This window comes from Chelonia mydas, chromosome 1, assembly GCF_015237465.2.
Source record: "Chelonia mydas isolate rCheMyd1 chromosome 1, rCheMyd1.pri.v2, whole genome shotgun sequence".
In the NCBI taxonomy this organism is placed as follows: domain Eukaryota; kingdom Metazoa; phylum Chordata; order Testudines; family Cheloniidae; genus Chelonia; species Chelonia mydas.
Genome location: NC_057849.1, coordinates 197506866 through 197524690, shown reverse-complemented (window position 1 = coordinate 197524690; position 17825 = coordinate 197506866). Strand labels below are relative to the sequence as shown.

The following is a 17825-nucleotide window of genomic DNA, read 5'->3' as shown; positions in this document are numbered from 1 at the left end:
GAGTCTCTGCCTTCTTTCTCTAAAGACTTTCCCTTATATGAGGTCTCAAAATTCTTTCCTCCTCTTCTTCTAGGGAACTAGAGGGCTTGACTTCTCCTTTACCTCCTGCATTTACTCTGACCACGGTCCCTCCCTGTTCTCACAAGTGGAGCTAAGCTCTGCTTCCCTTCCTGTTGATTCCCAGTCAGCTACATGGTAAGTTTCCATTATCTCTATACTTGTTGCCATAGGGTAAAGTCCTGGCAGCCTTTCTCTAAAATCCATTAGTGCTGGGCATTGAGGGCAGAGTATTTGATGCCTATCAAAGATCATTCGGTCATATCCCAGTCTGACCAGGAAAAGGTGGTATTGAATTAGCATTGGAGCTGAGCTTCAATGTAGATTGTTATAAGAATAAAATATGAACTAAAATATGTGACAGAAATAAATCCATCAGATTCTGTAAAGGAAACAGTGGACCCTTGTACCCTTAAATCCCATTAACCAGGCCAGAGAGAAAATGTGTTAAAACAGAGCTGCGCTGTATCTTTTTTCATTGTTTGATGAAATAATCTTTTTCACCCTTTAAGTGGTGTTTAAAAATCCTGATATTTCTGAAACAAAGAAAATACACAGCCACTGAGCTAGCTGGTTTTTATACCTTCCTTTTCTGAGTATTGTCCTTCAGTATAATACAGAGCCATTTCTTTGTTCTCACAAGCTAGCAGTTAAATTGTATGTAAATGTATGCAAATTAGATGCTGTCTAATAAAGAGAGTCATTAGATGGAAGAAATATTTAGTTTGGGGGGAAGAAAAGAAAAGAAAGCAGGTGTATTTTGCAGGAGAAAATGTAAGATAGCAAGAAAAGAAACCCTCAAACTTTGGGTGAAGATTTCTAAAATAACTATTAAAATATTTTGTAAAAGGTCTGCTCTACTCTTGGTCTTTCCATTTGTGAGTTTGTGTGTATTTGTGAGTGTGTGTGTGTGTATTTGTGAGTATGTGTGTGTGTGAGAGAGAGAGAGAGACAGAGAGATTACACATATGCACAAACTTACACATTTTATGTGTGTATATGTTAAAACACAAATACCCCTACATGTGGCAGTGATATAAATATTTAACAGAAATAGCATTATATATAATATATTTGGGAAATATTTGTATCTCCTCCACATAGGATATATATATGTGGGTACAGATTAAAATATACATATGCATGTGTGTGTGTATCTATATGTGGGTGTACAGAGAGCTGGGTGAATAAGTGAGGTTTCAGATCAGTGGCAGTTCTGAAAAAATAATTGGTTCAGGTCAAACCGAATCTGAAATTTGTTGGAATTTTTGGTGAATTTAGAAAGTCTGTTCCAGCTCAATTCCACTGCTGTGATTTGAATCTGCATCTCCCACATCCCAGATGAGTGACCAAAACACTGAGCTAAAGCTTATAAAGGCAGGTGAGCAGCGATGCCACTTCCTTCTCTTCTGGCCATTTTGTGAATGGCTAAAAATATTAATCTCAAATTCACTAATAGTTTTAGTTAGACTGAAACTGCATTTTTCTTCTAATAAACTGTTTGTCCAAGAATTTCATCAAGCTCTCTATGTATATATGTATGAAATAATTTAAGTGTGTATGTATGTCGGGAGAGTGGGGGAATAAATATGATTATTAGTGTATGTTTCTGTATACCACATATGTGCAGGTGATAGCCATGTGATAAATTGCAGAGGCATGGATTAATTTATTTATCATCCACTTTTGACTGCCTCTCCTGCACTCTCCCCCCCAAGTCTGTCTATCTACCCAGGATTTATTCCAGTGTCCCAACTCCCAAGCAGCTTCAAGTGTCCACCATTTAATTAATTAATTAAAATCAGCCTCCCACAGAAATGTTTCTCTTCTCTCCCTCAAATGTAGAATTTCCCACTAAATTACCACTTTTTGTGGGATGCGCAAGATTCAGTCCTGGGCCAGTGATTTTTCTGTAGATAAAAAAAGTTAGTTTTTAAGTTCTTATATCTCAGTGTCCTAAAATCCTAGGAAGTGGGAACTTTATACCATTGAAAGTGGGAGATTACCAGCTTGTGGATAGAACACACAAAGTTTGTTTAGACCTATAAAGTTCTAAAGTAATGGACCTTACGTTCAAGCCTTTATTAGGACTAGAAAGGCTGCTTCTCATCATTTTTAGAGGTTTCTGTAGCTTCTTCTGACCTGTGTATCCTTGAAACCCAAGGAGCAGAACAGCTTTTAGGGTTGGGGCCTTTGTGTCTAAGGCACCTAACTTAACAGGTGGGAGGGCATTATTTTTTTAAATTTTTGTCAGTTATCATGGTTCTGGTGAGTAGATATTTGTGCTTGAAGTGGTACATTTTTTCATAGCAGTTTTGCAAGGCTGGAAGTGTAAAGACATATATGTATATGTGTATAAAATATATGTATATAAAAATAATGTTTTTCAAATATTTACATATAAAGCCAAAGGGATTGGCCTCCTTCCCAGAATTACTGGAACTACCTTCCCCAGGAACATTTGGACTTGAATAATCTCTGCAACAACACTTTTCTTCTGAATCTAAACAACTTTAGAAATGGGTGACTGGCTCTGGGGACCACTCACTCACTGTTCATTTGGGTTCCTTTTCTTATGGTAATAGAAAGGCCTCCATGGCTGGGTAATATATTTTTGTTTAATTACTGTAAGGTTCCCTTTTATCGCTCCCTTCTCCCATAGTTTTCTCTTAATTTATTTCATGAGGGAAAGTCCCAGTACTAGAACTATGGGGATACTTTTGTAAATGTTCTAGGGCATCTAGTATTGTGTATCGTGGGAGATTTGGGCCTCTTTAAGATTTAGGCAGAAACCATGGAAAAGTTCATGGTTTCACACAGTTTTGAACCAAACCAGTGAAAATTTAACAGTGAAAATCAGAGGATTTGAACTGGAACAGAAACAGAAGCTATTTCACATGGTGCACTCAGGGCCCTGCTTTCCTTTCTCCCCAGAACATGTTTGTGTGAGGTAAATTACTTAGGTAACCAGTCCATACAGGAAATAAGAATGGTCCAATGGGAAAAGAAGGATTGTCCAGTGGTTGGGGTTCTAGCTTGGGACTTGGAAGACCTGGCTCCACCACAGACTTCCTGTGTGACCTTGGGTAAGTCATTTAGCCACTCTGTGCCGCAGTTCCCCATCTGCAGAAATGGGATAATAGCACTTTCCTACCTCACAGCAATGTTGTGAGGGCAAAAACAGTAAAGATTCTGAGGTACTCAGATACTGTGATAATGGAGACCATATAACTACCTAAGGTAGAAAGCTAGATATACAGACTTGGTAACATAGGAATGTAAGAGAGATACTATACCGAATCAAACCAATGTTCATCTATTCAAGTATCCTCCAACAGTGGATATGATCAGGTATTTCAGAAAAAGATGCAAGAAACCCTGTAATGGACAGTTGTGGAATAATCAGTATTTTTCTCAGTGTTCTGAAAATAATTGAGAATATTTCCACTTTTAATTCTCAGGAGTTTGAAGTTTTATTTTTATACATATAATATTTTTATATATATAAGGAATAAAATATGCTGCACTAAACTAATCCTAGCACTAACAAGATGGCTGTGGGACTAACAGCTTTTGATATTACCTAGTGCTTATTATTGTTATTATTATTATTATTTCTTTTTAATTATGCAAAGTGCTAATCAGTTTGATTATGCACAGTGCTAATCAGGTTAATTATGCAAAGAGCTAATCAGTTGTTCTTTAAGCACATGAGGAGAGCAGAGGTGCTGGTGGCGAATGGCGCTTCTAGATGGGGGTAGTCACGGCAGTCATTCCTTATTAAGAGAGGAGTAGGTGAGATGACAGGGGGGTTTCGTCTCCATTAAAAAATAAAGAAGGAAGGAAAGAGCCCTGATGATGGTGGTTCTGGAAAGGTAATGTCTTCTCTCACAGCAAGGCAGATTTTTTGTTTTTCATACTGCCTGGTGTTGGACAGTCATTGTTAGACTTTGAGTGAAGTGACTTGGACAAACACAGTAGAGAGCGGTATTGTAGCAGGTGTCACATGTCAGGCAATCTTGTCAGGCAAATTTTCGTTGGAGAGTTGGAGTCCAAGTGGCTGCCACTTGATGGGGAGGGATGTGTAATCAAGAAGGCTGAAAATATTAAGGAAGTCTGCCCTAATCTAACAAAGAGGACCATCTTTGGAGCACTTGCACTCAGAATGCAGATAATGAGTCTTGGGAGGTAGAGGGAACATAATATATGATCAACAAAGATAAATTTGTGTTAGGAGATTATCAGATGAGCACTCACAATGAATTTAATTAAGTAACCTATCCACAAGTAGACATTCTTCAGGCAAGTCTTAACAAGGGATCTTACTCCACGCTGCCCTTCTTAGTCTGCAATCATATGCTAGTTACACATTTTGGGTAAAGCAGAATTTTTTATGGACCAGTAAGCTCTTTGCTGGTTCTCAGAATTTATTGTTGGTCCAATTTGTCCATTTTGTGGTGCTTGATGATTAATTTCTACTCCGTATCTTTTATCTGAATACATTTTACTGCTGGCATGTGGGGAATAGGAATTATTTTTTACTGTTTGTCTAGGAAATGGCACACCCAGAGTGGAGAGTACTTGTTTCTGTCATGTTTTGGGAAATGCCTTGAAGATATTCTGGAATCATTAAAACAAAAAATTACTAGATTATAATAAATTCAGCATTTGAATTTAGTAGGCAACAATACTCAGGAAGTTATGCTTGAAATTAACTATTGTAAATGGCTGCTTATTGGGAATACTGCCAGATTATCAAATACATTCAGGACAGGAAGTAACATCAGTAATTTGTAGCTGAAACCAATATATGAAAAAGAATGTGTGTTGCCTTCTTGATAGCTAGTGAACATCACTCAAAAGAACTATTACTATCTTAAGGAAACAATCTTCACATGAAAAGAGAAGGGTCTGCTGACGAGTGGCTGCGTTTACATTTACATGTATGCATTCTATTTGTTTCTCACTCACATGTGCATTTCCTCCATGAAAACTGCTGTTCTAACCTTAGGAGCTTAAGAATCACTATACCATATTAGACCAGTGTTACATCAGGTTTTGTATCCTGACTCCGAAAGAGGCCTATGCTTGATGTTGAAGTGAAAAAGCCCTTACTGCACTCACCCACTTGTGCAAATACTGTATATGAAGGGAAGCATCCCTTCCTGACCCCAGGAACAATGAACAAATGGCCTGAAGCATAAGCTTTCATTATTCCATTATTTTAAGTATTCAGGGCCCACTGAAGATAATGGAAAGAGACTCATGGACTTCAGTGGGACTAAACTCAGTCCCTTATAGAACACTGGTCACTGTAATATCTAGGTGCTGCTGCAGTAGAGTCATACCTACTTGCACCAAGCCTCATTTTGGCCTTGTGAGTTTGAGAAAGTGAATTCCACAGGCTGACTACGTGTTCTGCCATTGTTTCATTTGTTAGCTGCAGCTTTGGTACTTACGTGACGTCCTATGTCACTTTTGACTTTTGCTGAGTGATATCCCTTAACACACACCCCACCCCCCCAGAAGAACCATGTACTTGGGAGTGCTTTAACTATATAAGTCGGTTGGCACTAAGTGAATGAAACTATTTTTCCACTATTCTAATGTTTAAATTGTAAAGTGGTCCTGAAAAAGACTGCTGCAAAGCAAAACCAACCAAAATGCAATGACTTTTTCTAGCCAACCCAAAATAGACTACAATTGGTGGGAGGATTCTAGTAACCAGGAATGTTTACTTCCATCCTGCATAACTCATCTGTGCAAGCAAATCTATGTTCGGTGGGTGTGAAATGAATCCACTGAACTTGTCAGTATGCTATAGATGCATGGTTACTGTGATCTGATGTGATACTAATTGTTGCCCCAGGAGGCCCGCTAGTTGTCCAGAGCTAGATAGGTGCACTCAGCGTCCTGTGCAGATAGCAAATGCTTTTCAGAGATGGAAACAAATTTTCTTCCTAGTCCAAGAAGCTATCAGAATTGACTTCATATCATGGTCACCAGATTGCTTGTTTGGGTTCCTGGTTGGCCTCTTGCTTCAGGTGGTTTTTGTATTACCTGCATTAAACGAGCAATTATAGCAACTTCACACACAATGACTTTCTTTTCAATAGTATTTATATTACTGTACTTTAGAGATACAGTTCCCACTAGGAGTTATGTAATGTTAAGCATATTGATACACGGAGAACAGCAATATTATGGCTGTCAAGCATAAATATTGGTAATGACATTGACGGAATTGTGTACACACTGTTTGCATGAGACAAAGCAGCCAGCCTAGCATAGAAGTTAGGTAAGGAATTAGCTTGCATCTTTATGAATGATTAAACTGAGACACTTGGTCTGTAAAACAGTGGCCCTTCAAATTTGGATTTCAGCATCTACGTATGGGCAAAACTCTCCCCTGCCAAAAAACACCCTCCTAATTCTGGATGGATTTTCCCATGGTATTTAGCAAATGCTTAATCTGGTGACATTGGGTTTCTATAGCAATTAAACATATTCCAATCACTGGTGAATAGAAAATCTAATGCTGATGTGCTAACTGGGCGCCTGGGGTAGATATCGTAAGTGCTGGAGGCTCTTCAAGTAAAGTCGACTTGGTCAGGAAGCAGCCGTCTCGGTTCACTACTGTCTTTGAATCCCATATTTAGCATGTCAGAAAGGTTTAACCTTCACATAGATTTACAGGCAGCTGGATTTTCCCAAGCGTTGGAGACTGTATGCACTCCACTCCTCCCTCGTCAGCTCTTTGATGAGACACAATGGGAGAGTGTGTGTAGTCAACCACAATAGAAAAAAAAATCCGAATTTGCTCTTGTGAAGCCATTGGCATCATGCAGCTTCAGAGGAGGCAGATGCTCACTTGGGTGCTGTACTCTAGGAATAATGGTGGCCATTTATACTGGATTATCTGTTTACGTTTCCATTGTTAATTGGCTGTATATGCTGTATGGGAAGGGAGGGAGTTTGAAAGTTAGGGTTATGTTTTAGCTGTATCCCTAGTTTTCACTCAGATCTTTACAAATTAGTCTTTGATTCTTATAAAGAAAATAGTTAAAGGTTTTGTTATATTATGAGTGGTCTTCACCACCTCTAAGAGTTGCTGTGTACTTTGACACCATTAGTATAATCCATGTACTGCCACGTCTGCACATTACATTCTAAAATCTAAACCATCTTGAGACACAATCATGACATCTGTTGCATTCCACTAGTTCAGAAGGTTGCTCTTCTGACTCAGGTAGGGGACTAGAAGCCAGGAGACTTGTGTTTTATTCCCAGCTCTGACATGGAGCCTTTTTGTAACCTTGGACAAGTCACGTCCTCTCTCTTTACCTCAGTTTCCCCATCTGTAGAATAGGGATAGTGATTCTGACTGATCTCATGGGAAGGGAGGAGGGAATGGGGATACAGGAGACGTAACTCATTGATTCTCAAGCACTTTGATATCCTTGGATGAAATGAAGTATGTAAGTGCAATGTATTGTGGCCAGTTATAAGTGTTAAATGGCATTACTGCAAATTTGAAGGAAGTTATAGTAAATTCAAAATAAAAACACACAAACAGATTAGGTAAATCCTTCCAAAGAAATTTAAGAGGAATAAAACTTAGTTAGCTTGGTACTGGCCTAAGGGGTTAGAAATAGTTAAGGAAGCATAAACGAAGAATCCTGGGCCTCCTGTGGTTTGAGAAGTAGGTTCTGGTCTGAGCTGGGATCTTTTAAGTCTCAGTAGCAGAATGTCAGCATTGTAAAAGTGCTTTTGGATCTCCTTGAGAGTGTATTTATTCAGAGGTGTAGAGCACCCTCAACTGTCATTCACCTCGGCAGGAGCTGTGTGTGCTCAGTGGCCCACACGGGATCGGGCTGCGATAGGGGATTAATGAATAAAAAACTGTAGGTGCTCAGACCGGCAATTGTATGTTACTAACGTGCATTTGGGGTAAGAACATACAACACTTCCTTTGGGGCTGGGGAGATTGTGAATGTTAGATCAGTAACTGGATTACACTAGCAGCCTTTTTTCTCTTCTGTTCTCTCATACCCAGTTGCCATGACAGGAGTAAAAGAAGAAGAAAAATATCTTAACACATACACATCTTATTATGACACAAATAGTTGGAAGAAGCCCCACTGGCATAAACTAGCACAAAGTGACACTTTGTTTAAAAAGTTGTTTTGAATGTCTTCTCCCATTGATCGTATGCAACTGAGATAAATAAACACCCTGTGTGTGGTGCAGCCAGGCTGAGCGTTTATGCTCCTCCAAGTGTTTATACATTCCCCAGTGGTTGTTTGTATTGCTGTTTGTTGACTGTAAATCCCAGACCTGTGTATGTTTGTAATATATACATTAGCAGCAGTGGTGCAGTTTTGGGTGTATGCTCAGGGTAAGACTTTTTTATGAACATGACCAGATGAACGGGTTTTTTCTCCCTCCCGTGCAGTGAATTAGTCTTTGTGTTTGTGGAGGAACAGAGGGGCTGCTGTAGCAGGAATTTTAGTCAAGCAGGACATGCTGTGCCCTGCTCAAATTAATGCAGGTGGATATGCAAGAAAAGCCACGTAGGATTTATCAGGTAGGAATCAAGTTAGTTTAGCCTTTTGTCTAATTAGGGAACAGGTCTGTTTGGGCTCTCAGGTTATTCAGTGGTGATGAGGATGACATATTTTTCCCCTTGAAGTAAAATGACTGAAGTCATTATGCACACCAAAATTCATGGGGACAGAGACCCCCTCTCCGCTCTGTTTTTGTGGTGGTGGTTTAACAGTTTTCTCTCTCCTTTAAAGTCAAATACTCTCTTTCTTCATAGAATCATCATAGAATCATTGAATATCAGAGATGGAAGGGACCTCAGGAGGTCATCTAGTCCAACCCCCTGCTCAAAACAGGACCAATCCCCAACTAAATCATCCCAGCCAGAGCTTTGTCAAGCCTGACCTTAAAAACTTCTAAGGAAGGAGATTCCACCACCTCCCTAGGTAACCCATTCCAGTGCTTCACCACCCTCCTAGTGAAAAAGTTTTTCCTAATATCCAACCTAAACCTTCCCCATTGCAACTTGAGACCTTTACTCCTTGTTCTGTCATCTGCTACCACTGAGAACAGTCTAGATCCATCCTCTTTGGAACCCCCTTTCAGGTAGTTGAAAGCAGCTATCAAATCCCCCCTCATTCTTCTCTTCTGCAGACTAAACAATCCCAGTTCCCTCAGCCTCTCCTCATAAGTCATGTGTTCCAGTCCCCTAATCATTTTTGTTGCCCTCCGCTGGACGCTTTCCAATTTTTCCACATCCTTCTTGTAGTGTGGGGCTCAAAACTGGACACAGTACTCCAGATGAGGCCTCACCAATGTTGAATAGAGGGGAACGATCACATCCCTCGATCTGCTGGCAATGCCCCTACTTATACATCCCAAAATGCCATTGGCCTTCTTGGCAACAAGGGCACACTGTTGACTCATATGCAGCTTCTCATCCACTGTAACCCTTAGGGCCTTTTGTGCAGAACTGCTGCCTAGTCATTCGGTCCCTAGTCTGTAGTGGTGCATGGGATTCTTTCTTCCTAAGTGCAGGACTCTGCACTTGTCCTTGTTGAACCTCCTCAGATTTCTTTTGGCCCAATCCTCTAATTTGTTTAGATCCCTCTGTATCCTATCCCTACCCTCCAGAGTATCTACCTCTCCTCCCAGTTTAGTGTCATCTGCAAACTTGCTGAGGGTGCAGTCCACGCCATCCTCCAGATCATTTATGAAGAAATTGAACAAAACCAGCCAGAGGACCGACCCTTGGGGCACTCCACTTGATACCGGCTGCCAACTAGACGTGGAGCCATTGATCACTATACATTGAGCCCGACAATCTAGCCAACTTTCTATCCACCTTATAGTCCATTCATCCAGCCCATACTTCTTTAACTTGCTGGCAAGAATACTATGGGAGACCGTGTCAAAAGCTTTGCTAAAGTCAAGGAACAACACGTCCACTGCTTTCCCCTCATCCACAGAGCCAGTTATCTCGTCATAGAAGGCAATTAGATGAGTCAGGCATGACTTGCCCTTGGTGAATCCATGCTGACTGTTCCTGATCACTTTCCTCTCCTCTAAGTGCTTCAGAATTGATTCCTTGAGGACCTGCTCCATGATTTTTCCAGGGCCTGAGGTGAGGCTGACTGGCCTGTAGTTCCCAGGATCCTCCTTCTTCCCTTTTTTAAAGATGGGCACTACATTAGCCTTTTTCCAGTCGTCCGGGACTTCCCCCGATCGCCATGAGTTTTCAAAGATAATGGTCAATGGCTCTGTAATCACATCCGCCAACTCCTTTAGCACTCTCGGATGCAGCGCATCCGGCCCCATGGACTTGTGCTCATCCAGCTTTTCTAAATAGTCCCGAACCACTTCTTTCTCCACAGAGGGCTGGTCACCTCCTCCCCATGCTGTCCTGCCGAGTGCAGTAGTCTGGGAGCTGACCTTGTTCGTGAAGACAGCGGCAAAAAAAGCATTGAGTACGTTAGCTTTTTCCACATCCTCTGTCACTAGGTTGCCTCCGTCATTCAGTAAGTGGCCCACACTTTCCTTGACTTTCTTCTTGTTGCTAACATACCTGAAGAAACCCTTCTTGTTACTCTTAACATCTCTTGCTAGCTGCAGCTCCAAGTGTGATTTGGCCTTCCTGATTTCACTCCTGCATGCCCGAGCAATATTTTTATACTCTTTCCTGGCCATTTGTCCAATCTTCCACTTCTTGTAAGCTTCTTTTTTGTGTTTAAGATCAGCAAGGATTTCAATGTGAAGCCAAGCTTGTCGCCTGCCATATTTACTATTCTTTGTACACATCGGGATGGTTTGTCCCTGTAACCTCAATAAGGATTCTTTAAAATACAGCCAGCTCTCCTGGACTCCTTTCCCCCTCATGTTATTCTCCCAGGGGATCCTGCCCATCAGTTCCCTGAGGGAGTCAAAGTCTGCTTTTCTGAAGTCCAGGGTCCGTATTCTGCTGCTCTCCTTTCTTCCCTGTGTCAGGATCCTGAACTCGACCATCTCATGGTCACTGCCTCCCAGGTTCCCCTCCACTTTTGCTTCCCCTACTAATTCTTCCCAGTTTGTGAGCAGCAGGTCAAGAAGAGCTCTGCCCCTAGTTGGTTCCTCCAGCGCTTGCACCAGGAAATTGTCCCCTATACTTTCCAAAAACTTCCTGGATTGTCTGTGCATCGCTGTATTGCTCTCCCAGCAGATATCAGGGTGATTGAAGTCTCCCAAGAGAACCAGGGCCTGCGATCTAGTAACTTCCATGAGTTGCTGGAAGAAAGCCTCATCCACCTCATCCCCCTGGTCCGGTGGTCTACAGCAGACTCCCACCACGACATCACCCTTGTTGCTCACACTTCTAAACTTAATCCAGAGACTCTCAGGTTTTTCTGCAGTTTCATACTTGAGCTCTGAGCAGTCATACTGCTCCCTTACATACAATGCAACTCCCCCACCTTTTCTGCCCTGCCTGTCCTTCCTGAACAGTTTATATCCATCCATGACAGTACTCCAGTCATTTGAGTTATCCCACCAAGTCTCTGTTATTCCAATCACGTCATAATTCCTTGACTGTGCCAGGACTTCCAGTTCTCCCTGCTTGTTTCCCATGCTTCTTGCATTTGTGTATAGGCACTTAAGAGAACTCGCTGATAGTCGCTCTTTCTCAGTATGAGGCAGGAGCCCTCCCCTCTTGCACGCTCCTGCTCATTCTTCCTCCCGGTATCCCACTTCCCCACTTACCTCAGGGCTTTGGTCTCCTTCCCCCGGTGAACATAGTTTAAAGCCCTCCTCACTAGGTTAGCCAGCCTGCTTGCGAAGATGCTCTTCCCTCTCTTCGTTAGGTGGAGCCCGTCTCTGCCTAGCACTCCTCCTTCTTGGAACACCATCCCATGGTCAAAGAATCCAAAACCTTCTCTCTGACACCACCAGCATAGCCATTCGTTGACTTCCATGATTCGACAGTCTCTACCCAGGCGTTTTCCTTCCACAGGGAGGATGGACAAGAACACCACTTGCACCTCAAACTCCTTTATCCTTCTTCCCAGAGCCACGTAGTCTGCAGTGATCCGCTCAAGGTCATTCTTGGCAGTATCATTGGTGCCCACATGGAGATGCAGGAAGGGGTAGCGATCCAAGCGCTTGATGAGTCTTGGCAGTCTCTCCGTCACATCGTGAATCCTAGCTCCTGGCAAGCAGCAGACTTCTCGGTTTTCCCGGTCAGGGCGGCAGATAGATGACTCATATGACTCATATGTTGCTATTCCCAGCATCTTGGTCTCTGTGATGGTGAATGAGGAGAAAGCTCTGGAGCTGATGTGGGCACCTCTTAGTCCACAGAGGATGACTGGTGTAACCCCACAGACTATGGAATTACACCAAGGAAGAATCTAGCCAAATCAATCAGAGTCCATTCCTCTAGTGAATGGTCCTTGAACCTTTTCCTTTAACTGTGTCTTTATCATGTTAGTGCATTGTTAGTGTGAGTTAGCATTATTTATTATATAGTGACCCAAATTGCTGTAGGCATACTACATGCATATGTTATAGTTATAAGGGTGGCTGGTAGGGGTGCCTATTTTTCAGATTGCCCAAAACTCCCATTACAAAACCCCTGTTTTCAGTTACTTAGAACTTTGCCAAATGGTAACCATTTGATCTGAAGTTTTCCATGTTGGATGGATGTCTGTGTCAAGGTGAATTGTTCTGGACAGTTTTAGACAAAACAAAACAAGTTTATTAACTACAAAAGATAGATTTTAAGTGATTATAAGGGATAGCAAACAGATGAAAGCAGATTAGCTAGCAAATAAACAAAAACGCAATATAAATGTAATATACTAAAGAGATTGGATATGAGTAGCAAATTCTCACCCTAATTGCTGATTTAGAAAGTTTGCAGAGATTCTTGAGGGCAAGCTGCACTTGCTTGCAGCTTAAAACCCCAGGTATTCCTTTCAGCCCTTCTCCCCTAGTCCAGTCCTTGTTCCTCAGGTCTTTTCAGTAGTCATCTTGGGCGGGGAGTCAGTGAAGAACCACGATGATGTCACACACCTGCCTTAAATAGCTTTTGCATATGGCAGGAACCATTTGTCTTGGTTCCCATACCCGGTCAGTGGAAAAACATTGGTATTTCAAGATGGAGTCCAGTAGCAGGTGACTTGGTCAAATGAACCCGTAGTGTCATAGCAGCCATGAGTCAGAGGCTCTTTGTAGCATCCTCAGGAAGACTCTCTAGGAAGGCTCCCCAGTGAGAGATTAGATTCTTCTAAGATCTGTTGTTCTCCCTCATGGTCCACTGACTTGTTCCCAGCCAGCCGTCTAGACTGATTACAGTCTTCCTAGTGGGCATTCCCCAGATGTAAACACATTTGTAGTAGATGCATAGACAATATTCCTAACTGCAGATGCCAAAATGAAACATTCATACAAATAGGATAATCATATTCAGTGAATCATAACCTTTTCAATGATATCGTGCATGACCTATCTTGCATAAAATATATCATAGTTATGCCATAATCATATCATAATAAATTACTATGAAGAATATGGGGTGTAATGCCATGCTTGGAATTTGGCACGGGGTGGCTTTTGAGTCAGGGATGTGGTTTTTATGACCTCATGAAAATCCACCCAAATTCGACCAAATTGTAAGTCTTTGAAGAATCATGGTTTGCATATGCTCAGGAGAGACTTCTTAGAGTTTAACAGCTAAATTCTCTGAAGATTTCATCCTCACTGCTCGAGGAGGAGATTGAAACTGGGACTAATTCTAGCTAGGCAAGGAGACTGGGAGTGGGAGCCAGGATCGGGGAAGGGTGACTGGGAGCCAATGAGGAAAGGGGACGGGGCAGGATTGGGTACCTCCTGGGCTGAGAGTAACACTGAGATCAGATGAGAGCTTGGAGGGAGGGGGAAGACTGGTACTGGCTGGATAAAGAGACTGGGACTAGAAACCAATGTGGGGAGGAAATAGAGGTTGAGAGGAGGGGAGACAGTTCTGAAAAGGAGCTGGCATAAGGGGAGAGAAATAGGTCTAACTGAGCAAAGACTGTAGCAAAGAGGAAGGAAGGGGTGAGAGGGAGACGGAGACCGGATGAGGAGCCAGGGGAGGGAGGACTAAAAGACAGTGAGGGATTTGGGGAAGAGAGAGACAGGTTGGACAAGGAGCTGGGGGCAGGGAGACTGGGATTGTGTATGCAAGGAGACTAGAAATGGAACCCAAGATTCCTGAGTCTCACCATTCCTCTGCTGTCATGAAATATCTCTGAAACACACTAGCAAAGTATGTGTCTTGTATCCCTCTTGTGCTGGTTCAGGGGATGGTAACCTAGTATTGCTGTCAATTACTCTGTTAGCTCAGGGGCCAGAGATCTGTGCATGAGAATCTAAAGGTTCCTGTCTTGCAGGTGATCCTTGTGCTTGTCAATATGATGCCACATGATGGACTTTCTGTTTTTTTATGAGTTTGCTTTTTTTTAAAACTGAGCAAATGACAAATAAATAAAACTATGTTAAAAATATTATTAAAGTTATGAAGTCAAGCACCCAAAACTTAGGAAATGCCAGAATTAAGGTTGCCAGTACAATGTTAACCTTTTCCTACATTCATATTTGAATCTATTTAGCCCTTTCTGTTCCCTTTCCTAGAAAATGTAATGCCTGTAACAACACGCCATTCCACCCTCTCTATGCAGAGCCCTCTTGCCCTTCTACCAGTATATTTCCTGTACTTCTTTCTCAGCAAACAACCCTTTCCTTCTGAACAAATCTCACTCTCCTGCACAAATTAGCAGATCTCAGAATGTTGACCTCACTGCTTTCACTTGGTGGTAAGGTTACTATGATGTGAATTCTGCCCTGACACACAAGCACAAAACTCCTCTTGATACTTCACTAGGAGCTGCAAATATGAGAGTAGAATTTTTCTCCTTTTAGCCAGGTCTCTTCATTTTCTAAGCATTGGAATTTAAGCTGTTTTCTAATGAATTTTCTCGTCAATACTGTATTGCTATTAAGAGAAACCAGGCCTAGGAGTCACTTATTTTCATCAAAATACAACGGGTATTTGTTTTGTTTTTTTTTTCAGTTGACACAATAAGCATTATCTGAAGGAGAAAAAAACCCAAACAAAATGGGAAATAGGGTGGGAAAATGTAATAGGATCTATGAACACTTTCTGCCTTGTCTGAGTAAATGAGACCTTATGAGAAACACAGCACAATAAGGGCTGGGGAATGCCAAGAGAACTGGTGTACGGGGATTGTTTTATTTTACTTCTTTTCACTTTACTGGAATGAATTTGAGAGAGAAAATTACCATGGACAGGAAGGCTTATGATAGAAATGCTCTGGGTTGCTGTATCTTTGACATGAACCTGTAGAAACACGAAAAGGAATGTTAAGTAAAGCGGTGTGTGAAATTTGTAGGTATGCATCTGAAAATATTTTTTGAGGAATGTCCAGTACTTTCTGGTACAAGTGGCTCTGCCTCTAGCATTCTCCTGCATCCCTTATATCTTAATCCATTTTATTTCCAAATTGTAAAATAAATCATCTCTTCGCCTTCCAATTTATGAGCCAAAAAAAAATGTTGATTTCATGGTGTAATGACATGGAGGCAACCTCACTTCATGTGGACTTTGGAGGAAGCAAAGAAGAGATTTCCCCGAGATAATCCATCTCAAATTTTAAAATGAGTGTAGTGTGGGCTAGGACAGGACTTTTGGGAATTCAACAAGTATTGTCTGGGATAACCCAGTAGTGCACATGTGATTAGTAAATCACACAGGATCACATTGTGTCTTCTGTATTAAAAGCTGCCAGAATGGACTTTTTGGAGAAAATGTTTGTGCGAATTCCCTTGTGGAGATCCCTCATCCTTCCATCAGGGGAAAGAAGCCCGCAAACACAGTGGATCCCTGCTGTTTCCTCTCCCCGCCACAACCAGAAATACACCTTTTCCCCAGAGTATACAAGGCTGGAGAGGGCTCTGTTGGCCTTTATGGTGTAATGGGGGAAAAGGTGAAGATCTGGCCAACAGTTATGTACCTCATATCAAGTCTCAGTTCCTTGATTTTAAGGAGCTCCCACTAACCAGGGACATAGCAGGCATATTTTTTAGGGTGCCTTTGGCACATCCTTTCTCACCAGGTTAAACTACTGTTTGTAATCTTGATCCTTATCCACACTATTCTTGAAACCACACCAGCAGATTAGCATGCTTATTGCCATCTCAATTCTAGTATCATTTCCTTGACTGCTGTGAACAAGGATTTGTTTTCCTACAAGCCATGGTATAAATATTCCCTTAGGGCCTGACAACATCTATAAAATGTACCTAGTCAGAACACTGTGTTATAACGTGGTTTGATCCCATCCAGGTAAGCAAGACCAAATTGTGGTATTTCATGGTCTAACTTTCCTGCCTGTGCAATTTAATTTAAGGTCTGTTGAATTTTTCACTTAACAAAAGCGTGGTTGTTAATTTTCTTATTTAAGTCTAACTCTTAGCCCTCAATCCTGCAAAGCATTCAAGCATGCACATCCTCATGTGCCCCTACTCTTGTGAGCAAAATCTCATATATACTTAAGTGCTTTGTAGGACAGGTACCAAAAAGAGTATTGCTTAACACAACATAGCTAGTAAAAGAATGAGGCTCCAAAGACTCACTGCCTAGTGGTACTTCAACCATTGTTTCTCTCCTTTGCCGCTCTCATGCCTATGAGTTTAATAGCAAGTTCAGCTGAAGACAGGAGGTAGCAAGAGTATTCCATTGGTGCAGCTCCTTGCATGTCACTCACTAGAAGTGGAGCTGTAGCTAGAGTTATGTGAGATATTTTACTCCTGGGCGAATTCTGCAGCACTGTGTATGTGCAGAATTTATGTCCCCCACAGATTTCTTTGCTTCCCCACAGAAAAATGACTTTCTGATGGGGAAGAAAAGGGAAGCCACAAGAGCAGTCATGAGACCCTCCCCAGCAATATGTGCCCAGGGCAGCCGGCAGAGAGGTAAATCACTGTTGGGGAGGAGGTGGAACTGGGGAAGACCCAGCTGGTGGCTCCTATCCTCTGTTGGGCTCAACTGCTTGTCTCGGTTGGGGTGGAGAGAACGGGACTTCCTCTTCCCATGCACAGCATCCAGGGCCGGGTCAGAATACCTTCCCCCACCCCCCCCACCTGACCTCCCCCCCAATTTCTCCCCTGGCTGCAGGAAGCTGTGCAAACCCACTCATCTACCCCCACTTCCTGCACCTATTGCTCCTCAGCTGCAGGGGGAAGGATCCCTGTACAGGGAGCTGCTCCCCCACCCGCCCAACTCCCGTGGATCCAGACCCCCAAGCCTCACCCCCCGCACTCAGAAACCCCCCCCCCGATGAGCCCCACTCCCCCTGCACCTGGGTCATGCTGACAAGCCACCTACATCCAGATCCCCACTCCACAAAGCCCCAGCCAGTTGCACCTGGATCCCCACCACACTGAGCCCCACTCCCAGACACCCCTGCTGAGCCTCAACCACCTTCACCTGGACCCCCTGCAGAGTCCCATTACCATTGCACCCAGAACCCCCCAACAAGCCCCTATGCATTCAGATCCACTCTGCACCCGGATCCCCCACTGAGCTGCCTGCACCCAGATTGCCCCACACAGAACCCTCTTAAACCACACCTGGATCCCCCCACACTAAGCCCCTCAACACTTGGATCCTGCCTTGCTGAGCCTACCTGGTGCAC

The 17825-nt window shown here is 42.6% G+C and overlaps 1 protein-coding gene across 15 annotated transcripts in view; it reads left to right on the top strand.

The window, feature by feature from the left end:
- Positions 1-17825, top strand: part of ZBTB20 (zinc finger and BTB domain containing 20) — a 668337-nt gene that overhangs the window by 148647 nt on the left and 501865 nt on the right. For 11 of the 15 annotated variants that reach the window (XR_005226808.2, XR_005226810.2, XM_043538684.1 and 8 more), the window contains one exon: positions 74-195. The exons of the other annotated variants lie outside the window; for them this stretch is intronic. The gene's annotated coding sequence lies outside the window, so the exon portion shown is untranslated. The remainder of the gene's footprint in view (positions 1-73; positions 196-17825) is intronic. 15 annotated transcript variants of the gene reach the window in all.